Source organism: Sceloporus undulatus, chromosome 2 (assembly GCF_019175285.1).
Source record: "Sceloporus undulatus isolate JIND9_A2432 ecotype Alabama chromosome 2, SceUnd_v1.1, whole genome shotgun sequence".
Classification (NCBI taxonomy): domain Eukaryota; kingdom Metazoa; phylum Chordata; class Lepidosauria; order Squamata; family Phrynosomatidae; genus Sceloporus; species Sceloporus undulatus.
In genome coordinates this window covers 272,937,220-272,957,536 of record NC_056523.1, presented here as the reverse complement: position 1 = coordinate 272,957,536, position 20,317 = coordinate 272,937,220, and positions in this window count along the sequence as shown.

Below are 20,317 nucleotides of genomic sequence, written 5' to 3'. Positions count from 1 at the left end.
TTGCAGAATGAAATTTCACATTCACCAACATTCTCCTTATATGTGATGATACATAGGATTGATCCAACAGATTGGCTGCCTGTGGCAAAGGGCAAGTGTATAAATTTCTGTCTGTCCCCATTTAGATGCAATGAGCCCACTCAAGTAAAACTGATGAAGTTTTTAGACCAGCACTTAAGTGCTGGTAAAACATTGCTAAATCATTTAGGAAGTGCATGTGTGTGAAAGCCGGATGTGCTTCCTAAACATCAGGAGATTGTCAGCTCTCCTCCAGTGTCCCTGAATCATTCAGAGAGAGGAAAATTCCTATGGCTGCAAAGTTTCTGTTCATAGGAATTTGCCTTTCCCTGAACAATTCAGGGACACTGGAGGGGAGCCGAGGATCCCCTGACATTTAGGAAGCATGTCAGGCTTTCTCACATATGCATTTCCTAAACGATTTAGCAGCATTTTACCAGTGCTTAGGTGCTGGTCTGGAAATCTTCTGAGTCTTTGAGGATAAATATCATTGGTGGAAAACAGATGGGGAAAGAATACAAAAGCCAAAATAAATAAATACAGTGTTCTCATGTCTGTTTGGCCAAATATTGAATCAGCCTCAAGTTCAGATGGTGTCTGGGTCTACACTGCTGGGCTTACATACATTGGGGCCATTCAGACTACCTTTTACCCCGGTTCAGAAACCGGATTAAAAGCAGGAAGTTCATACTGGCGCCGATTTTTTTACACTCAAATTTGAGTTTTGCACACCCGTTCAGGGGCAAATCCCCCTTGACATGGGTATTTTGAAAGCAGAGTATTTCCTGTATCTTTTGAGAAAAACTGGGTGCCGGCAAATGTGAACTTGGCCCTGGTCATGATCGGGTCAAGTTCAGGGTAGGGATTTAGGTCAGAGGGAGGACAGAGGGCAGAACATGCCTCCCCTCTCGCAGGCAGCTTTCTCTCTCTCTCTCTCTCTTTTTGTAATTTTATTACAGATTATGCAAGTCCTTGTTCTACAGGTTGATACATATTGATAGAATGTGCCTGTTTGTGCTACATTTCCCTTTCGTTTGCTTGCTGACGGCACGGCACCTCACTTTGCAATTTTTTAAAAATATTTTTGTGTGTAATATGCGAATGCTACAATGCGAATGTTACAAATGTTTCCATTTCAATTTGGCAAATTGATACAATGTGTGAATGCTTTTGCTACATATGTGTATGTAATGGCATTCTGGGGTGGCAATTGGAGGGCAAGCAAAGAAAGAAGATAAAGAGATGGCATTCTGAGGGATTATTATTATTATGACAGATTATACGAATGCTTGTTCTACAGGTTGATACATATTGATAGAATGTGTCTGCTTGTGTTACATTTCTCTTTTGTTTGCTTGCTGCTTGCATGGCACAGCACTTTGCAAGTGGCATTTTTTAAAAAAATTATTTTTGTGTGTGTGTGACAGAATATGCGAATGTGTTTCTTTTTAAATTTGGAAAATTGATACAATGTGTGAATGCTTTTGCTGCATATGTATATGTGTATGTAAGGCATTCTGGGGTGGCAATCGGAGGGAAAGCAAGAGGATGCAGAGATGGCATTCTGAGGTGAGGTATTATTATTATTGTTGTGAGGGGAAGAGGGGGGAGGCAAGGGCTTCGAAGGTGGCATTGGGCTTGAAGAGAAGGGAAGGGAAGAGGTTCCAGAGAGGAGCAAATGCTGGGCTGGAATCAAGGGGAAGATAGAGGCTGGCATTCAGAGGGAAGGCTGTGGAAACCCATGACTTTGGGGAAGTCACACTCTCTCAGCCTCAGGGGAAAGGCAATGACAAATCTCCTCAGAACAAATCTTGCCAAGAAAACCCCAGGATGGGGTCATTTTAGGGTTGCCAGAATCTGTAATGACCCAAATACACACAAAACACACACCTGGAGGTTTTTTAATTTGACAAGTTGACAGAATATGTGCACAGTGCCACCAGTTTTTTTAGAAAAAGGAGGAGGGAAAGCTGTAGGATATGTCACATTAAACGAAAGCAGAAGTGAATTTGATTGACAACAGAGGAGGCTCCATTTTAAAGTCGTACTGCAAATGTGAACTTCAGAGGGGCAAATTGCAACGATCGAGGTAAAGGGTAGTATGAACTTCTTCCTGTGCAGATTCAATATGAGGGCAACCAGATCTGCCCAGTTCTATCCAGGGCAAATGAGCGAGTGCAAATGGGGCCTCAGTTCGCTTAGCTCCAAATAGGCCTACAAATGCTTCAGAATGGTCCTGCTATTTCCTTTTTTGTGGACAAGGATGTCCCTCCCAGCTAGGGGCTATATACCTTAATGAGATAAGCTTTCTAGAAGCCTAGGGACAGCCACTGAGAAGTCCCTGTCTTGTATCCCTAAGCCATGTACCTATGAAAGTGGGAAGACTGAAAGAAGGGCCTCTCCTGAGGATCTCAGAGTGTGAACCAACTTGTATGGGGAGATGGGCTCAAATGATATATCAGATAGGCTGGACATAAGCAAGTATAGGCTTTATAGGCCATAACCAGCACTTTGAATAGTGTTCAGAAACAAGCCAGCGGAGCTGTTGGAACTGGGGAGTTGTATGTTTAGAAGTGGGCTTTAAGGCAAGTTAACATATATGCATTTGGTTATATATTATTATAAAATATGTGCATGATGGTTGAGAAACCAAATTACTACCCTTCTTGCATATCTTCTGCAAATACAACTTACTATGGCAATATGTTGTCCCTTTCACTGGCCTTATGTTGGTGACAGAAAAGGATCTTCTATTTTCCCTAAGTACATACTACACACTAGTTTAGAAGTTTGAAAGCATGTAAACATTATATGTGGTACTGTATATTTAGAAAAACAGAGAAGCTTAGTTAACTCATGCTATTTAAAATCTCCTGTCCCTAGGATTAGAAAAAGTATGGCTGTTTCATAATACATGCAAAATAATTAGTATGTGACTTATTTGTATGAATAAATATCCAAATAACATTAAATTCTAAGATTTGAGTTTGGCCTGTCAGTGTTGTATTAGTGACTTAAAGACTGGCAGTAAGGGGAAGGCTACAAATCTGCTGTGTTCTTAAACTGGGATATTCAACAGATCTTTTTCTGAGCCAAGAATGATACATAAAAATATCAGAGATAGAGCCACAAACCTCAAGGTTTCCAGTTTAGGAAGGATCAGTTAGCAAACCAGGATATATATAAGGAAATTCTGCTATGGTTAGTAGAATTACTCACCTGAAATGACATTCAGGAACTTTACTATGCTGAGAAATTTCAATTGAACTTTTCTTTCCAATAATTGAAGTTCAAAATTTGTTTGTTCTGGAGCCTTGTTGAATAAAATATAGAGTTCCAAATAAGGGACAGTGGATCTGCATGCAACCAGTAGGAAAAGCCAGCCTGGGGGCAGAGTCAGGGCATGGCAGCCACATGCCACATGCCATGACTCCACTCCCAGTGTGGTGTGACACCGCACACTGCTCCACAGAGCATCATGGTGCCCCTCTGGTGCTGTACCCACATGAGAACCAAAGGAGCACCTTAAAGCCATGGCTTTGCAGCTATTGCACCCTTTCCAGGGCACAAAAAGGAACCGCTTTTTGTGGCTCCTTTTTTGTGCCCTAAAAAGACCAGATCAGGGCCGTGGTGTGCAGTTGCCATGGCCTGGCTCCGGCGCAGCTGAAGGAGGCTGCAGGCTGTCCCTTAGGGGCAGTCTGCACAGCCCCAATGATTCTCAAAGTTTTTGAAGATCAGTGGCAACTGGAAATAATAGGATTTTTAAAAATTCTCAATAAATACAAAGTCTACTATTCTTGTTATTGTATGCCTTCAAGAATATATCCACAGAGTATAATTAAAGCAGTTTGGCACCACTTAAACTGTCATGGTTCCATCCTGTGGAATCCTGTGATTTGTAGTTTATTGAGATATTCAGGCTTGTCTGTCTGTTGTTTCAAAGTCTTTTCAAAGATTTTATTAAGAATATTTTAATCTACCTTCAACTGCTTTGGATCTCAAATGCAGGAGAAATAGAATGAATAGTTATATGTTACTGAATTGTCTGTAGGACATCTATCTTGTTAATTTCAGCATTTCTACCTTTCAAAATCATCAACCCAATGCCATAATACTTGTGGTAGGTTGATGTGCTTTCAATACTTTCTTGTCAAAGCTGTTATGCAGCCACAAAGCTATTAATTTGTGTGTCATCACAGAAATATTCATCAAATGGAAGAATCAGCTTTTCAGAGATGTATGTAATTCTGTGATCCAGAGGAACGTGACTGTTCTTTGCAAGCATGTTGCTTTGAATTTCAGTTCTGATAAGATTAATTTCCTTAAAAAAAACCTCAAGTGGTAATATTCTATTGAGTCTCAAGCAAACTATACCAATGATACCATGTATTCCACTCGGCATGTTGAATAGGTAAGGAGAGATATGTACAAATGAAGCCTTCCAGATTCTGTTTTTGTAAAGTGCGGTTTATTTGTAATAAACCTACAGATGCACCAGATTAGGAACTGTGGATGTATATTTGTTGCATGCCAGAATGCTTACCTGTGTGTGTCAAGGCAGCCTAGCTGCACTGTATTGTTTTCAATGGGATATTTATCCAAAAATTCTCTCTTCTTTTTCATTGCACTTCATACCTGATTTTTTCAATGGACATACAATTTGTTTGAAATTAATGTTTTATTATGATTATTTATTTAATTAATGTTATGTGTTATTCCTTGTTTTCCTTGTTGGATAGAGTATGTGAAATACAAAATGGATCTGCCTGAAAGCTCAGAATAAATGGTGGGAGACTTTTATTTAAGTACTGTTCTTTCCAACACTGTCAAGGATGCTTTGATTGAGATTTCCTGCATGGCAGGAGGTTGGCCTGGATGGCCCTTGTGGTCTCTTCCAGCTCAATGATTCTATGATTCTAAGAGATGGGGGAAACTGTCAGTTCTGCTTTATCCTCCATTTTTAAAATAACCTTCACATTATTTCTATCTGGCATTTACAGAAATTTGCAAATTGTGGTAAATGCTTCAAAAATGGATTGAAATGCAATTCTCCTTTAGCTTTGCTTACCAAATCTAGTAGATATAGCATCGAGTGAGTCTGTGTGTGTGAGAGAGTGTTTGCCTGTTGGTCACCTGTTGACTTATGGTGACACCATAATTTTCATAGTGTTTTCTTAGGCAAGGAATACTCAGAGGTGGTTTTAACAATTCCTTCCTCTGAAATACAGCCTACAGCCTGTGGTATTTGTTGGTGTCCCCCCATCCAAGTGCTAACTAGAGCTGACCCTGCTCAGCTTCCAATATTAAGAAGGATCTGGTGCCTTTAGATTATTTAGGCATGAAGAAGGCCAGATTTTTCATGGTCACCATGTAAATGTTAAAGATGGAGCCTCTGAGGGGGGAAAAGGTAGCAACCCTAGTGCATTCAGACCCAAGTTTTAAATGAATTACATATTAAAAACTCATAGACTTGGTGGGTTAATCTGTCAATTTTAATCTCTTCTGCATTAGGATATTTTAAATCTCTATTTTAAATATAAAGAAATTAGAAAATTTTAATAAATTCTTATAGAACTAAAGCTTTATTTTCAGTCTTTCCTGGTACAAGGCAAGGTGTGAAGGATATACTATTCCAGTCATACTTACTTGAAGTAAACAAGTAGATTTTAACACAACTTTCCCCCATCTTAGCTTTCACAGATCACAACTTAATATATGTTTCATAAACCTCGATCTTCCTCCTTCCAATATAACTATTATCTTAGCCATAAAGCTCATTTGAATTTCATTGACTTGAAAATTCTTATGTTAGATTGCAATGCATGCATTAGGAGGCTATTGGGGAAGGGCACAGTTGTTGTCATCAAACTTCTTTTAAATTATGAATGAATGATATTTTGGGTTCCACAGTATTTCACTATATGTGACATTTGGAAGTCTTTACCAGATATATTATGATTGGTCAGAAAAGTAAGGTCTTAATAAATGTTTTAGAAACCGTAAACACTATTAATGGAACAGCAGTTCAGCTCAGGTGGGCAATTTGCGGGTGTTGATGGATTACAACTCTCACCATTCCACTCCATAGACTGTGCTGTCTAGGTTGATGGAAGTTGGAGGCCAGCACATGTGGAGGCCCACAAGCCCAGATTCCTTTGTTGCATAAGAAACCTTAACTATAGGGGATGAACAACCGAGAACACTCACCTTTAAAATTTAGAATATGCACCTTTTTAAAAATAGAATCTAACAATGGCCTTGTCTTCACTGGCCAGAAACTCCCTGGGCAGCCCACTGTACCCTGGCCTCAGAACTGTCAGCAATAGTGGAAGATTCAGTAGGATACCAATGCGGACAACCACACCAGCACAGAAATGAAGAGCTCCATATATTCCTGGAAGATCCAGAGTAAGATATAGATCATTTTAAACAGGTGCAAGGGTGTTGCGGTGGCTTAGAGCTTGAGACACCAATTCTGACAACTGTAAGGTCAGAAGGTTGGCAGTCTGAGACACAAGTGCCACACAACGGGGTGAGCTCCCATCACTAGTCCCAGCTTCTGCCAACCTAGCACTTCGAAAGCATACAAATGCAACTAGATAAATAGGTACCCCTTCTCAGTGGGAAGGTATCAGTGTTTGGTGCAGTCATGGTGGCCATATGACCACTGGATTAGTCTTTGGACAGCACTGGCTCTTCAGTTTAGGAGATGAGCACTGCCCACTATAGTTGGTTAAGACTAGACATTTATGTCAAGGGAAAACCTTTACCTAAGGGTGTTATACTCCAGTTCTGGTGGTGAATGTGGTCCAGATTGTTCATTCCAGAACCAGCGTTTGGATCATGTGTTGTTTGAAAAGGATGACACTGTAACTGGGGATGGGGGGATATGATTTTTGGTCTGTTCAGACTTGGCCAATGTTGAAAGTGAAATGGCTTTTCAGGACAATTTATTTATTTATTTATTTTATTTTTATGCTTCCTTTCTCCTAGAAAAGAGAGCCAAGGGGGCTCACACATAAAAATACTTTAAAAGACTTTACAATAAAATATTTAAAAACAATTAAAACCAAAAAATAAAAGTATAAAATTACATACATTAAAAACTACAGTACACACCCATAGAATCATAGAGCTGGAAGAGACCACAAGGGCCATCCAGTCCAACCCCCTGCCATGCAATCAAAGCATCCCTGACAGATGGCCATCCAGCCTTGAAGGTCTTTATTCAAGGAAGAAGACTCCACCACTCTCCAAGGGAGTGTCTTCTACTGTCAAACAGCTCTTACTGTCAAGAGGTTTCTCCTAATGTTTAGGTGGAATCTCTATTCCTGTTGCTTGCATCTATTGTTTCGGGTCCTCTACTCTGGAGCAGCAGAAAACAAGCTTGCTACCTCCTCAGTATGACAAGCTTGAGCCATCTTCAATGTGATGCCCCTTCAAATACTTAAACAGGACTATCATATCACCCCTTAACTGTCTTTTCTTTAGACTAAACATACCAGCTCCCTAAGTCTTTCCTCATAAGGCATGGCTTCCAGACCATTCACCATTTTGGTCGCCCTCCTCTGGAAACACTCCAGTTTGTCAACATCCTTTTTGAATTGTGGTGCCCAGAACTCCTTAACACAGTATTTCAGGTGAGGCCTGACCAAGAATAGAGTGTACTCCATCCTATATCTATGCATTTCATTTTCCGCCCTAAGTGCAGTATCTTTTCCCATATAACAAACACACCATATAAAAGACATCCTATGATTATATAGTTAAATCCTTCCTGAATAAAACCATTTTTGCTTGCCAATGAAAGGAAAGCAGGTATGCAATCAGCCTAGCCTCCTGTGGAAGGGCATTCCAGAAGGTGGAAGAAGCCATCAAGAAATATCTCTCTCATGTCCTCACTAAACAAGCCTGTGATGGTGATGTGACCAAGAGAAGTTCTTCCTCTGAAGATCTTAAGGCTCTGGTGGGTTTGTATGGGGGGATACAGTCTCCCAAATAGTCTAGACATAAACCTAAGACAAAAGAAAAGTTATTTCATGACAAAGTGATGGGGGTCACTATTGAGTGAATATGCTTATTATGGAAGTACTTCATCTGTACTTAGTGATGTCTATGAAAATTTTGTATCCAGTACTAATAGCAGCTTCAGGGATGTGATTTTTGGCAGGAGGAAAAATGTTAATCCCTCTTGTTCTTGTACACTTCCATGCTTTGATCCATCCTCCATTGGGGGAATGAGTTAAAGGCACTCAATTTCCCATTATTTTTCTCCTAATATGCCCTGTTTTGAGAGATAAGGTGTTAAAAAAAATCTGGAATCTGGAGGACAATAGAAAAGCATGTTCCCAGTACCATATTAAATGCTGATGTGAACCATTTTCTGGAAGTATATGCAGCCACTATTGAAGTAAGAAAAATAATAATCCTAAAACACACAGTTTCACTCAGTTTCTCTGGAAGCTGATACATTGAGGAGGGGGGGGGGGACCTTGCTTTACCTATAGAGAATAGGATATTTTTGTTTTGTTTTTGCTTTTTTTTTTTATAAACTACCATGGCTACAACAATATGAAAATTTGTAAAGGAAAAGCTAATCTCATTTTTCAGTTACTGATTCTAAAGGTCTTTCTAGGTGAAAGAATTTATAAGAGGCAATTAATATGAGCTCTTTTACAGTATTAATTGCTTGGAATTTTTTGAAATGAATTGTCTTCTGGCACAAAGAAAATCATCACCTTGTCTCTTTTATAAAAAAGGCAGCTTTCCTAACCACTTTACTGGCTTCTTTTGAATGCCAAAATGCATGAGTCACAACTGGTGTGAAATAATATCATTGTGACAAATTGAAGAGGCAACTTGTACTGGCAATTTGTTTTGCAGGAAAATTTAAATTCACCCTGCCAGCATTCTTGGATAGCCATGGTCTGTGTAAATAAAAAGCTGGAAAATGAGAACAGGTCATATAGTAGTCTGGATCCCTTTACTACTGAAGGCTGTTTTATAACAGCATATTCCCAATAGGTGCCTTTCTCATCTTTTCTGATCTCTGCTTACTATACAGTCCTACAGCTGGACCTTATTGGCAGTTGTGTTTTCATTGGTGCACATGCCAGAAAAAGGAGATGAGATAGCAGGAGCATTGAGTAAACAAGATTCACAGTGTTATTAATCTTATGACAGAAGGGACTCGAGCCATTGTTCTTCAAAGTCAGAATTTGGCACCGCTTATCATAGGGAAAAAATGGGTAAATATGACATGAGAAAAAGTATAAAATTAACCTTGATGTGGAGAGAAGTTTTTCATCCATTCTCAACACAAAAGGACATGAACTCATCTACCTGAAACCAAAATATGGGAGATTCAGGACAAGCAACACACAGATAAATTCAGGATTTTACTACCACAGGATATAGAGATAGCTGCCATGTTCGACAGTTTTGAAGTGGGGAATGGAGCAGGAAGATATTGCTACTACTAATGGTGGCTATGCCATCTCCATTATCAGAGGGTGTCATGTATGTGCAGGGCACTTGTGGGAAACAGAAGCAGGAGGATGCTGTTGCATTTGTGTCCTGCTTGTTGATCCATGTTACAAAAAGGTGAAGTAGACATGACTTAGCTGGTTCAGCATGACCAGACTTTCATTCTTACTTCAAACAAATGCAGACATTTCTTTTTAATGTGTAGACAGTGCAGGATTTCCCAGTAGCTTCAGGTGGATGAACCTAAAGGAAATCCATACTCCATAGTTCTGAGGGACAAGGTACTGTAATCTCCTAATACCATTTAGGTTTCTTGGTGTTGCCACCAATGCCAGTGTCTCCTTTCCTACACACCCAACTACTTTGTGACTAAACTAATGACTATTTAAGTTGACTATGAGTGGAAAGAGTATTTGAAGACTTGTGTGCGTATGTGTGAAATGGGGACCTTCCACAAATGCCACCACCATGTTCCTCCCTGAGACTTTGAATAGAGTCAAGGACTATTCCTGCCCCTTTAACACAGGCATACTCTTTTCCTTCCCCTCTGGCATGTAGTGGTTTGTGGAGGCAGCCAAGAATTACAGTGATTGATAATTTCCCCTTAGTTTTCTCCCATCCTTATGCAAGAATGATATTCCCTTGCTTTCCTCCTATCTTCATGCAAGCCATTATGTGCCTATGTTGAGAAGGCAAAAGTTAAGAGAAGATTATCAATGACTATTGCCATTCCCCCTCTGCCCTTCTACCAGCCTCTAAATGACCATTCCTAGAGAGGTGGGGTGTCAATGGCTATGACAAGCCTCACTCTACTCTCCTTGCCCTGCTAAAGTCATTGGTGGGGGGAGGGGTTGAAAAAGTATTAGAAATGGCTATATTTATCTATCATTCTTCAGCTATCTACTCAACCCTCTTGATATCACAGTAGTGGTGGTGGTACAAGGATGCTGTGTGAACAGCATATAGCTCTTGATAAATCCTCATTCAGTTTTCTCAGTCCTCCAGGTATCATGGGGGGAATGTCAAGGTTTGTCAATGGATCTAGCCATCAATGAGCCTCCCTAGGCTTTTCCACATTGCCCTCCTACATTGGGAAATTAGAATCTGACATATAATTATCTAGGAAAATTAGATATAATGAAGATGTCTTCAGCATAGGCCTTACAGTTGCTCCCCTCCCCCCAAAAAGAAGTTGTAAGATAGCTTAAATGCTCCTTTCTGAAACCTACATATGAAAATTAATTCATTTATTAAGGGCACCTTTCTTCTATGAACTATTCATAGTTCTCCCAATCCATTTTATCCTCAGAACAACAGTTCAGTATCAGTTATAGTGAGAGCAAATGACTGGCCCCAACAGTTGCATCATTACGGGATGCAGGAGATGTAGCCCACACTGGGTGACACCCGGTTGGGCCCTCCTCCTCTTGCATCCCTCGTGGCTGCTAAGGCAGAGGCCTCCTCATGAGAAGACCTCCACCACAACAGCAAAGGAATGGGCTTAGTGACCTTCTGTCAGCTTGCTGCAGCAGTGGTAGCCTCCTCGTGAAGAGACCTCCCTCACCACATGAAAGGAGAAGACTGACTTGTTTTGATGCTGCCACTGGCCTTCTCACATGGAGACCTCCACCACTACAGCAAAGGAGCAGGCCCAGTGCACCCTTTTGGCCACCTCCATCCTGGCAGCCCCCAGCAGCCCCCTGACATTGGGTGATACTAGGCTAGTGGATGCCACTGGCCCCAGTGTCACCCAGTGGGCTTATAGCTGCTTTGCACATGTTGTAATTGACTTAAATTACAACAATAGGAAAAGTGGAGGAGGAAATTTTTTTATAAATGCCCTGAACATATTCCAAATAAATTGTGTTTTACTTTTTTAAAAGGAAGAAACCCTTCTCCTTCCCCTCACCTTGGCCACTTTAATTCATTTATTTATTTCATCTTGCATTTATTGTGTCCTTTTCCATGTCAGAAAGTTGTCAGATTGGTAGTCCTAATTTGAAATGCTGTTTGCCTCAAAAGATTGCTCTTCTGAAGCAGCACGAGCTTCACTCATTAACAACATGAGGGTCATTTTTTAAAAGCTATTTTCCACACCTCTGAAAATATGGAAATGACATTGTTTTGTTTCTATGTTGTACACAGAGAATATTTTTCCAAAGCAGTTGTGTGGATATAACCTATGGCTCTGCAGTCTCTTTTGTTGTTCTGTAATGACTTTATCTTATTCCCTAACTAAAGAAAGTCCTAACTTTGATGCACAGGAAGATAGGATACTGATTTTGTCCACCAAGCATTGAGTTGCCACTTATTTGGATCTGCTGAAGATGAAGCGTCACTGTGAATAGAACAAAGAACCTTGAATTATGTTGTATAGAGTACCCAAAGCATAGAATGTGTATAAGCTTCAGCGGATGGCCACTGGATGGTGTTACCTAGTTATGCTTTATATATCCTTTCAAGAGTTTCTGTTTATTTCCATTAAATCACTTTCTTCAGCATAGTACATCCTTCTGCTATGTTCTTTTCCAGGCAGACACTTTAATCATGTCTTTACCTGGAAGCTTTGTAAAATATCATTATAAATTATTATTCCTAAAAAGTTTGTCCAGGCTTCCCAAGAAGAAAGTAAACATTTTAAATCAGAAGACTTTCTATTGAATAAACAACCATATAAAAGTTCTGTTATCACAAAAGTTAATACAGTGAATGATTCAGTTCTCCACTTATAGCTCAAGCTGGCCTCAAATCTGCTTCAACTGTGTATGTGCCAAGCCTTTGTTTCCAGCTAAAATTGTACACATTCAAATATGTGTACACAGTTTTGCAAGCCAGTGGTTAAAAAAAGTCACCCTGTTTCTTTTATTCAGCCCTGTGCTTTTCTTTTCTGCCTGCATTCTACCATTTTCCTGCAGTAATTCTCGATGCCGTAAAATAAGAATAATCCATTTAACTCTTCCAAAACTCATTTTCTTTTTCCCCATTGAGAACCTTTACAAAACTTGTTTTCAGCTATGATCAACATTTAAGAGGAAGTAAAGACTGAGATTGGCAATTGACAACTTTCAACACTTTATTTTTTTAACAATTGTGTAGAGGCAGAAAGTGTTACAGTATCCACGTAAATGCCTCATTCCTTCTTTTGCCACCTTTTGACCCTTCAATACAGCCACTGTTCCTGCTAGCTGAGGTCAAGCCAACAGAGCAGGAGGAATTCTCCAGGGGGCAATGACTCTGTCAGCTATTAGAGACATGAATTCTGATTGGTGGATTATATTTAATCACCTTGTTAGTTGGTAGAATCCTCATGCTCACCTGAAAGGTAACCAGAGATCACTGCAGCTTAGACAATAACACTCCCGGATCGAAGGAAGAGTTTGCTCTGCTTCTTCAGTGGAGCTGTTCCTGTTGCTAAAACATTGTCCTTGATAAACATATATTGTGAATCCAGACCCAAAGAGTATGAGGCACTGTGGGATAAGGTGCACTTTTGTTGGACTGCAATGGAGGAGAGGCCTATCTGGGAGCAGGTCTAAGGTATTTATAAGCTATGCCTGCCCCTTGTTGCTTCCTTTTTTGAATGACAACTTGATGTACCCTCAGATCTCAATTGCAATTTGAACTTTGCTGGACATTTCAGGACTGAATAGGAATTTTTGCCCTTTTATGTGGGTGGTTTTGTTTTTAATTTTTTGTTTGTTTGTTTCCCACACTGTATCTTGAGGACCCTGACAACTGGCTTGAGGTAGTATCTTTAGGAATGTGGTGGCTCAGTGTTTAAGATGCCAACTCTAATGACCACAAGGTCAGAAGATCAGCAGTGTGAGGCCCAAGTGCCGTGTGATGGACTGAACGCCCATCACTAGTCCCTGGCAGTTCGAAAGAATGTAAAAGTGTAAGTAGGGAAATAGGTACTACTTTGGTGGGAAGGTAACAGTGGTCCATGTGCCTTGGCATTTAGTCATGTTGGCTGCATGACCACAGAGTCATCTTTGACAACACTGGCTCCCTCAGCTTAGTAATGGAGATGAGCACCTTGCAGTCAGACACAACTAGACAACCTTTACCCTTAGTATCTTTAGATATGTGGTCATTTAGCAGGTAGTGGGGAGAGAAATAATAAGAGTTACTGGGTTGTCCTTGTGGCTCAGGTGATTCACTTGGGCTGATGAGGAGGCCATGACATGATGCCAGGCTAGGGCTGCCATAATTGTCCACTTTTACCAGGGACTAAATGTAGGACAAATTCAAGACCAAACTGTAGGGCAACTGCAGGACAAAACTCAGCTCAAAATGTAGGACATTTAAGGTCCACCATTTTTCTTCAATGTCCTACATTTTGGGCTGAGTTTTGTCCTGCAGTTGTCCTACAGTTTGGTCTTGAATTTGTTCCACATTTTGTCCCTGGTAAAAGTGGACAATTATGGCAACCCTATGCCAGGCCCCAGCTGATCCCAGGTTAGATTGATCACCTTCTTGCTCCATTCCAGGTTTAGTGCAGTCTAAATAGGTGTGAAGGTGCTGGCCAATATCCCACCAATTCTTCACTGCGACACTTGAACCCGGGACTCTCTTAAGTGTCCCATGCACTATAACTCTTTAGATGTGAGCACTCTAGGTTTCAAATTTCACCCCAGCTTGGCACCAATTATTCTTTGACAGCCACATACCAACTATCTACTGTGTTCCAGACCTAAAAGACTTTTCTCAATGTTGGTAGCATTTTTAATGTGTTTCTGAAATCACTTCAGACAGCTGCTTGTTGAAACAATGTAATGCATTTATTTACAAATCAGGCTGAGTACAGTATCTCTTTTAGTGGATGATGTTCACATTGCTTCTCCCCGACCATTTGGGATGGGGAGGAGATTTTGCTGGCCTCTCATTAGAGAGACCAGCATTTTAAAGGAAAACAGCATGCTCTGCTGTCTGTTGGCAGAGGAGGGGGTGGGGTTTAGCCTGCTTGGGGCTTCCCTGCCCAAACTCCTCTTGCTTGGCTTCAAACGCTGGAGCAGGAAGGAGGCCTCAGATGCCTGTTCCTGCCCAGCACTCCTTTGGCCGGCCTTGGAGAGGGGCCTCATAGCCGGCTTGATGCAGGATAAGCCAGCAGGAAGCCAGCTGGCCTGATTGTGGGAAACCCTTGGCAGGACAAGAGATCTCTGGAGGCTAAGTTATGGGGCTGGGAAGGGGGCTTGGGTCCTTCTTCACAGCAACCCTCAGTTGGGCTTCTGGGGGAGGAAGTGAATATCCTCTTCAAGTTCTGTGCCTGCTACCTTCCTCCCCCTGTTAATAATTTCAGTAGCCTTTTGGTTTGAGGCTTGGCAGCCATTTTGCATTGGCAGCCATTTTATATAGCTGCCTTGCAGCCTTTTGTGGGAAGAAGGCCTGGGGCTCCGTGAGCAGTGTCATACTACTGCAGAGGGCCCCAACTTTACATAACATTCTTCTATCAGACCTATTCCACTAATACCTTAAAGGACTCAGATCCTGTCTGATGTTGGGAGCTAAGCAGTGTCTGCCCTGGTTAGTATTTGGGTGGGAGACTGCCAGTGAATACCAGATGCTTCAGGCTATATTTCAGAGGAAAGAAGTGGCAATACCACCTCTGAGTCTTATTTTAGGCTAAAATTTTTCATGCTAAGCTGAGTTTGCCCAGATGGTTTTGGGAGGAGAGTGTGCCCATAAACACAAGAGCAGCTGGTGTTTTATTAATGCTGGCTGCCTCCCTTGCTGCTGATAAGTGTGGCAGCCATTTTCTATTGGCAGCCATTTTATATAGCTGCATTTGCAGCCTTCTTCTGGGGAGGCCTGTGGCTCAGTGAGGGTGCTATGCATCTCCAGGGGGTCCTAGCTTGGCATAACAATCTCTGATCAGTCATTTTGGAATAAAAATTTTCATGCTAAACTGGTGTTTAATTCATTCTATAACAGCATTCAGTGCTGGCTGCCCTCCTTTGTTGAGGCTCAGCAGCCATTTTGTATTGGCAGCCAATTTATATAACTGCATTCCCAGCCTTGTTTGGGTAGGTCTCTGGATCAGTTGGGGGGTGTGAAGCAACTATAGAGGGCCCCAGATTGCCATAACAATCTGTAATCAGTCATTTAAAAAAAAATCATGCTAAGCCAGGTTGGCCTGGACATTTTTTGGGAGGGAGTCTGCCAATAAACGCAAGGGCAGCTGGTGCTTAATTCCCTTTATAACAACATTCTGTGCTGGCTACCCACCATTACTGATCAGTGTGGCAGCCATTTATTTATTTATTTCCAGCCATTTATTATTGTCACATTGTCAGCCTTGTTGAGGGGATGTCTGTGCTTCTACAAGGGGTGTCATACAATTTCAGGGGACCCCAGTTCCACATATCAAGTGTTAATCAGCCATTTTCGAGTTAATTTTAATGCTAAGCTGGGTCCAGTATGGACGGTATTTGGATGGGAGTCCGCCATTAAATACAAAGATGGCTGGTGACACAAACATATACATTCATTAGTGTTGGGATGGGTGATGTATTATACAATTCAAGTTTGTTCTGTTCAATAAGGCCTTTGGTTTTTGGAGCGCATCCTTATAATAGGAACCATCATTTACTCAGTTAAAGTAATTGCTAATAGCTCCAAAGAAAGGAATAGGGGGACAAGGGCCCCACCCCCAAAGAGGAGGATAGTGATAAAGATATTCATTGGGATTCAGTGCTATCCAGGTTGCAGGCTTTGGAATCTGAGAGGGATATGTTCCAAATGCATCTTCTGGGTATATGTCAGCTGTGATGTTGGAACAAAAGAGATTATTTAACAAAGTTTGCCTCATCTTATTCCCCTTGAGCAGTTACAAGCCCAAGATGAGGGTTTTTCACAGTCAATGTGTCAGGAGGCTTCCAGAGGGTCAGCGAGCTACAGTGGATGGTAATGTTTTGGACATTTCACCAGGTGAGGAACTTGAGCAACAGTTTCTTTCATCACTGGTCACTTGACCATGGGGTCCAGGCCAGTTGCAGGCTGTATCACAGCCTAACCCCATACCTGGAACTTCTATGGCTACAGGGGTGCCATCTTCCCCTTCTGCTAGGCCTACACAAGGAGAGCGCTCGCATAGTGGACATATGGTCCAGAAAACACCTATTTTGTCTTCCTTTCATGGTTCAGGACCAACAAGCCAGCAACAGAAACTGTTATGCTGGGAGTCTGGCTCACAGGGTGTCTGTAACCGAAAGCCCTGTAGGTTCAAGCATGAATGCTCATTGTGTGGAGGGAATGACTTCTTTAAGAATTGCATCCTGATAAGGGGACAAATGGGACATAAGGACCAGGATACAAGAAAGATAGGTGGCCCTGCCACCCCTGCTACAAAAGGGACCTAGCTCATTAGATGTTGATACCCCCTCTATCTGGCTGAAACGTTATCCCATCGGAGAGGCTGCATTGTTGTTAAAAGGTTTTACTTAAGATTTGAAGATCCCTTTTTGTGATAATTCATGCCCCTTTCTGGCTCCTAACTTAAAATTAGTTGGGCAAATGGGAGACCTGGTATATAAATGACAATCAAGTAAGTTTCCAAAGATAGGTTGATTCAACTCTTCCAGGAACCTCCTGTTCTGAACCGGAGGGTCCCTCCATTGGGGATAGTCCCTAAGAAGACACTGGGGAAATTCCAGCTTTGACATCATCTTTCTTTTCCCAAGAGAGACTGTGTTAATGATGCCATTCCACACCAATTGGCTACTGTTAAATATATCTCTTTTGGCACCACCATGAGGGTAGTCAGCAAATATGGATTGAAAGCAGAGTTGGCAAAATGTGAGATTCAGCTTTTCGCCTGTTGCCGGTTCACCCAGGCAAATTTGATTTGTTAGGTTTTAGTTTTGTTGGTACATTTTATATGGATCTGACACTTCCTATGGGTGCTGAATGTCTTGTTCAATTTTTCAAATGTTTAGCACATTTTTGGAATGGGTGTTTAAGACCAAACTGGGCTTAAAAGGGGTTATACATTATTTAGATGATTTCCTGTTCATGGTGGCATCTAGCTTTGGCCAGTATCCCTAATTACTACATTGTTTTGAAACACCAGCTGGAGAGTTGGTGTATTCATCAGAGAATACAGAAGGCCATGCCAATAGCTTACCTTCTTAAGTAAAATTATAGATACTGTTAACCAATGCTGGTAGAGGGTCAACTGCTTTGCTTCCCTTAGAAGGCAACACTAAGGGAATTTCAAGAGCTCATTGGCCACTTTAATTTCAACTTTAGGGTTGTGACCCCAGGTAGGGCCTTCTTAAAATGTCTCTGTGATGTCATTGGTAGGATTTCACACTTTTACCATAGGACAAGGTTGATTCAAACTATCTACCATTTGATCTATATTCTAAGATAAGTTCAATAGTATAACCATTTTGAGAGAGGTTAAGAAGCTAGATGCCTAGCTACATATTTTCTGATAATACAGGTTCAATAGGCTTTGTAGTCCACTTTTGGGAAAGATGGTATTCCCACAGGTGGCCTGTGCAATAATTAGAATCAGATATTACTTTAGAATTAACATTCTTGCAATTGTTCCCCATTTTAGTTGTTGTACATTTATGGACAAGCGAGTTGGCCAACTCTGGTGTGACAACGTGGTGTTTGTACAAGTAGTGAGTTCACTGACCTCTAGATCACATAAGGTTATGAGATTAAAATGTGCATTCACATTGCATTGCTTGTCACGTAACATTCTCTTCGCAGCCTCCCTGGAATTGACAGTGAGATTCCTGATTCTATTTCCTGTATGCAGATGGAGCGATTCAGGCAACTAGCTCCAGAGGTGGCAGATTCTCTACTCCTGATGTCAACGGACATATGGAGTCTTGGCAGGGAAAAGTAGTTCTGGCTTTGGGATTGTCATTGACACCTGCGTCAAAGAAAACCTATGTTGGGGCGGCCAATGAATTTATGACAGTCCAAAGATGCTCAGGGTTGGCTGACCAGTACCCTGTGTGTGTTATACATTTCTTACAGTTTTGTGTGTCCTTACATGATAAAGGTTTAACAGTTTTGTCTAGACAGAACAGGCTTTCGGCTATAGCCTTTTGCTATAGCCATGATACTTCATGTAATTTTAGGATACATAAGCTACTGGAATGATGATACATGGAAGCTATAAGAACTAAGTACCCACACAAGCCTGTCAACCAATATTTTAAAGGGTCTCAGTGCTATTTGGCCATCTCTATCAACTTCCTGTTATAAGACGATGCTTTTCCGTGCAGCTGCACTAAAGGCCTTTTTTGGCGTGCTGAGGATAAGCAAGCTAGTGGTAGCTTCAAGACAAGATCTCTTCAATAAGGCCCTGTTATTTCAAGATGTTACTCTATCCAAACAGTCTTTCCTCCTTTTTATCCATTCCTCCAAATCAGACCAGGCAAAAAATGGTAGGGTGCTGCAACTACTATCATTTAGTGATAAATTGCTCTGTCCTGTTAGAGCTTTAGACAAATTTCTACAAGTTAAAGGTCATACCCCTGGCACTTTGTTATGCTATTTGGATGGGCTAGCAATCACCAGGTTCCACTTTTGTTCAGTTCCAGTAAGAATGTTAAATTGTTTATGCCTTAACGGAGGTGTATTTGCCACATGATCCTTTCGTATAGGGGCTGCATCTACAGTGGCTGCCTTGGGCGTACGTCAATTAGATATGCAGAGGATCAGTCAATGAAATCTGAAGTCTATGAGTCATGTTTGCAACCTCTGACTTATTTATGGTGTTTTTGTATGATCTGTTTCAGATGCAGTACACCCTGTGATGAGACACCGTGTGTGGATCTGTGGACACATCATGGTGTTCTGGGTGGCTCGCCAAGCCAGGAGGTGCCATTTTGGAAGCCAGCTGGGGCTACCAGATAAGGCCATCGTTGAATGGAAAGAAAAACGTGTCCTGTGGTGGCACGGGCTCCTGTCTTTGGCAAAGGCCAGTTTCTGCCCCCTCTTGTTTTGGAGATACATTTGGGAGGCAATGATTTGGTTTTGTTCAAGGGCAGGGCCCTTGTTTGTCAAGCCATTCACGACATGTGGTGCATTCATGAGAGATGGCATTTTGTTATGCTGTTAGGGTTGGCTATGCTGCCACACCGAGTTTGGGGCGGTGGAGGTGATCCACGCCTTTACAATAAGGCCTGTAAAAGAGCCAACAATAAGATCTGCAAGGCTATCAACGGAGGATTGGGTTTCTACCTGGCTCACAATGATATTGTGTTGCTTAAGCCTGAGCTCTACTGAGCAGATGGCATCCACGTTTTTGAAGTGGGGAACCAGCTCTTTCTTCGAGATCTGCAAGCAGGGGTTTTGGCTGTTTGGCCAGCCTTGTGAGGGATAGGGGCTAAGCTGACGCTTGCCCCTTATCTGTGGCATAGGCGGGGGGAGATAGATGTTTCGGTGAACACCTTGGCACCCTCCTAAAGGGTGAAGCTAGGTCTCTGGAAATCACGTTTAGCTCTTGCGAGTAAACGTGAAGGGAAAGAGACTTGCCTTGGGGCTGGCTTGAGGTTTAAACCCTGACTTAAGTGTGGTGAGTTAAGTGGTGGAGTCTTGGGTTGGCCTTCCGGATGCGGGCCGGCCGGGGAGCAACCCAATTATGGATTGCCCTTGGGGCCCAGGTGTTTTTGCCCTTTGGAAGCTGAGGAATTGGTCTTGGAGCAGACCATCCACCAGCTGTTCCTACACAAGGTTCTCCCCCCTGGTTTTTTGCAGTTCTCGAAGAAATAAGTTTAAATAAGTTGAGTTAAATAAAGTTGCCCATTTTATAACCCAGTTCTCTGTGTCTGGTCTCATTATTAATGAG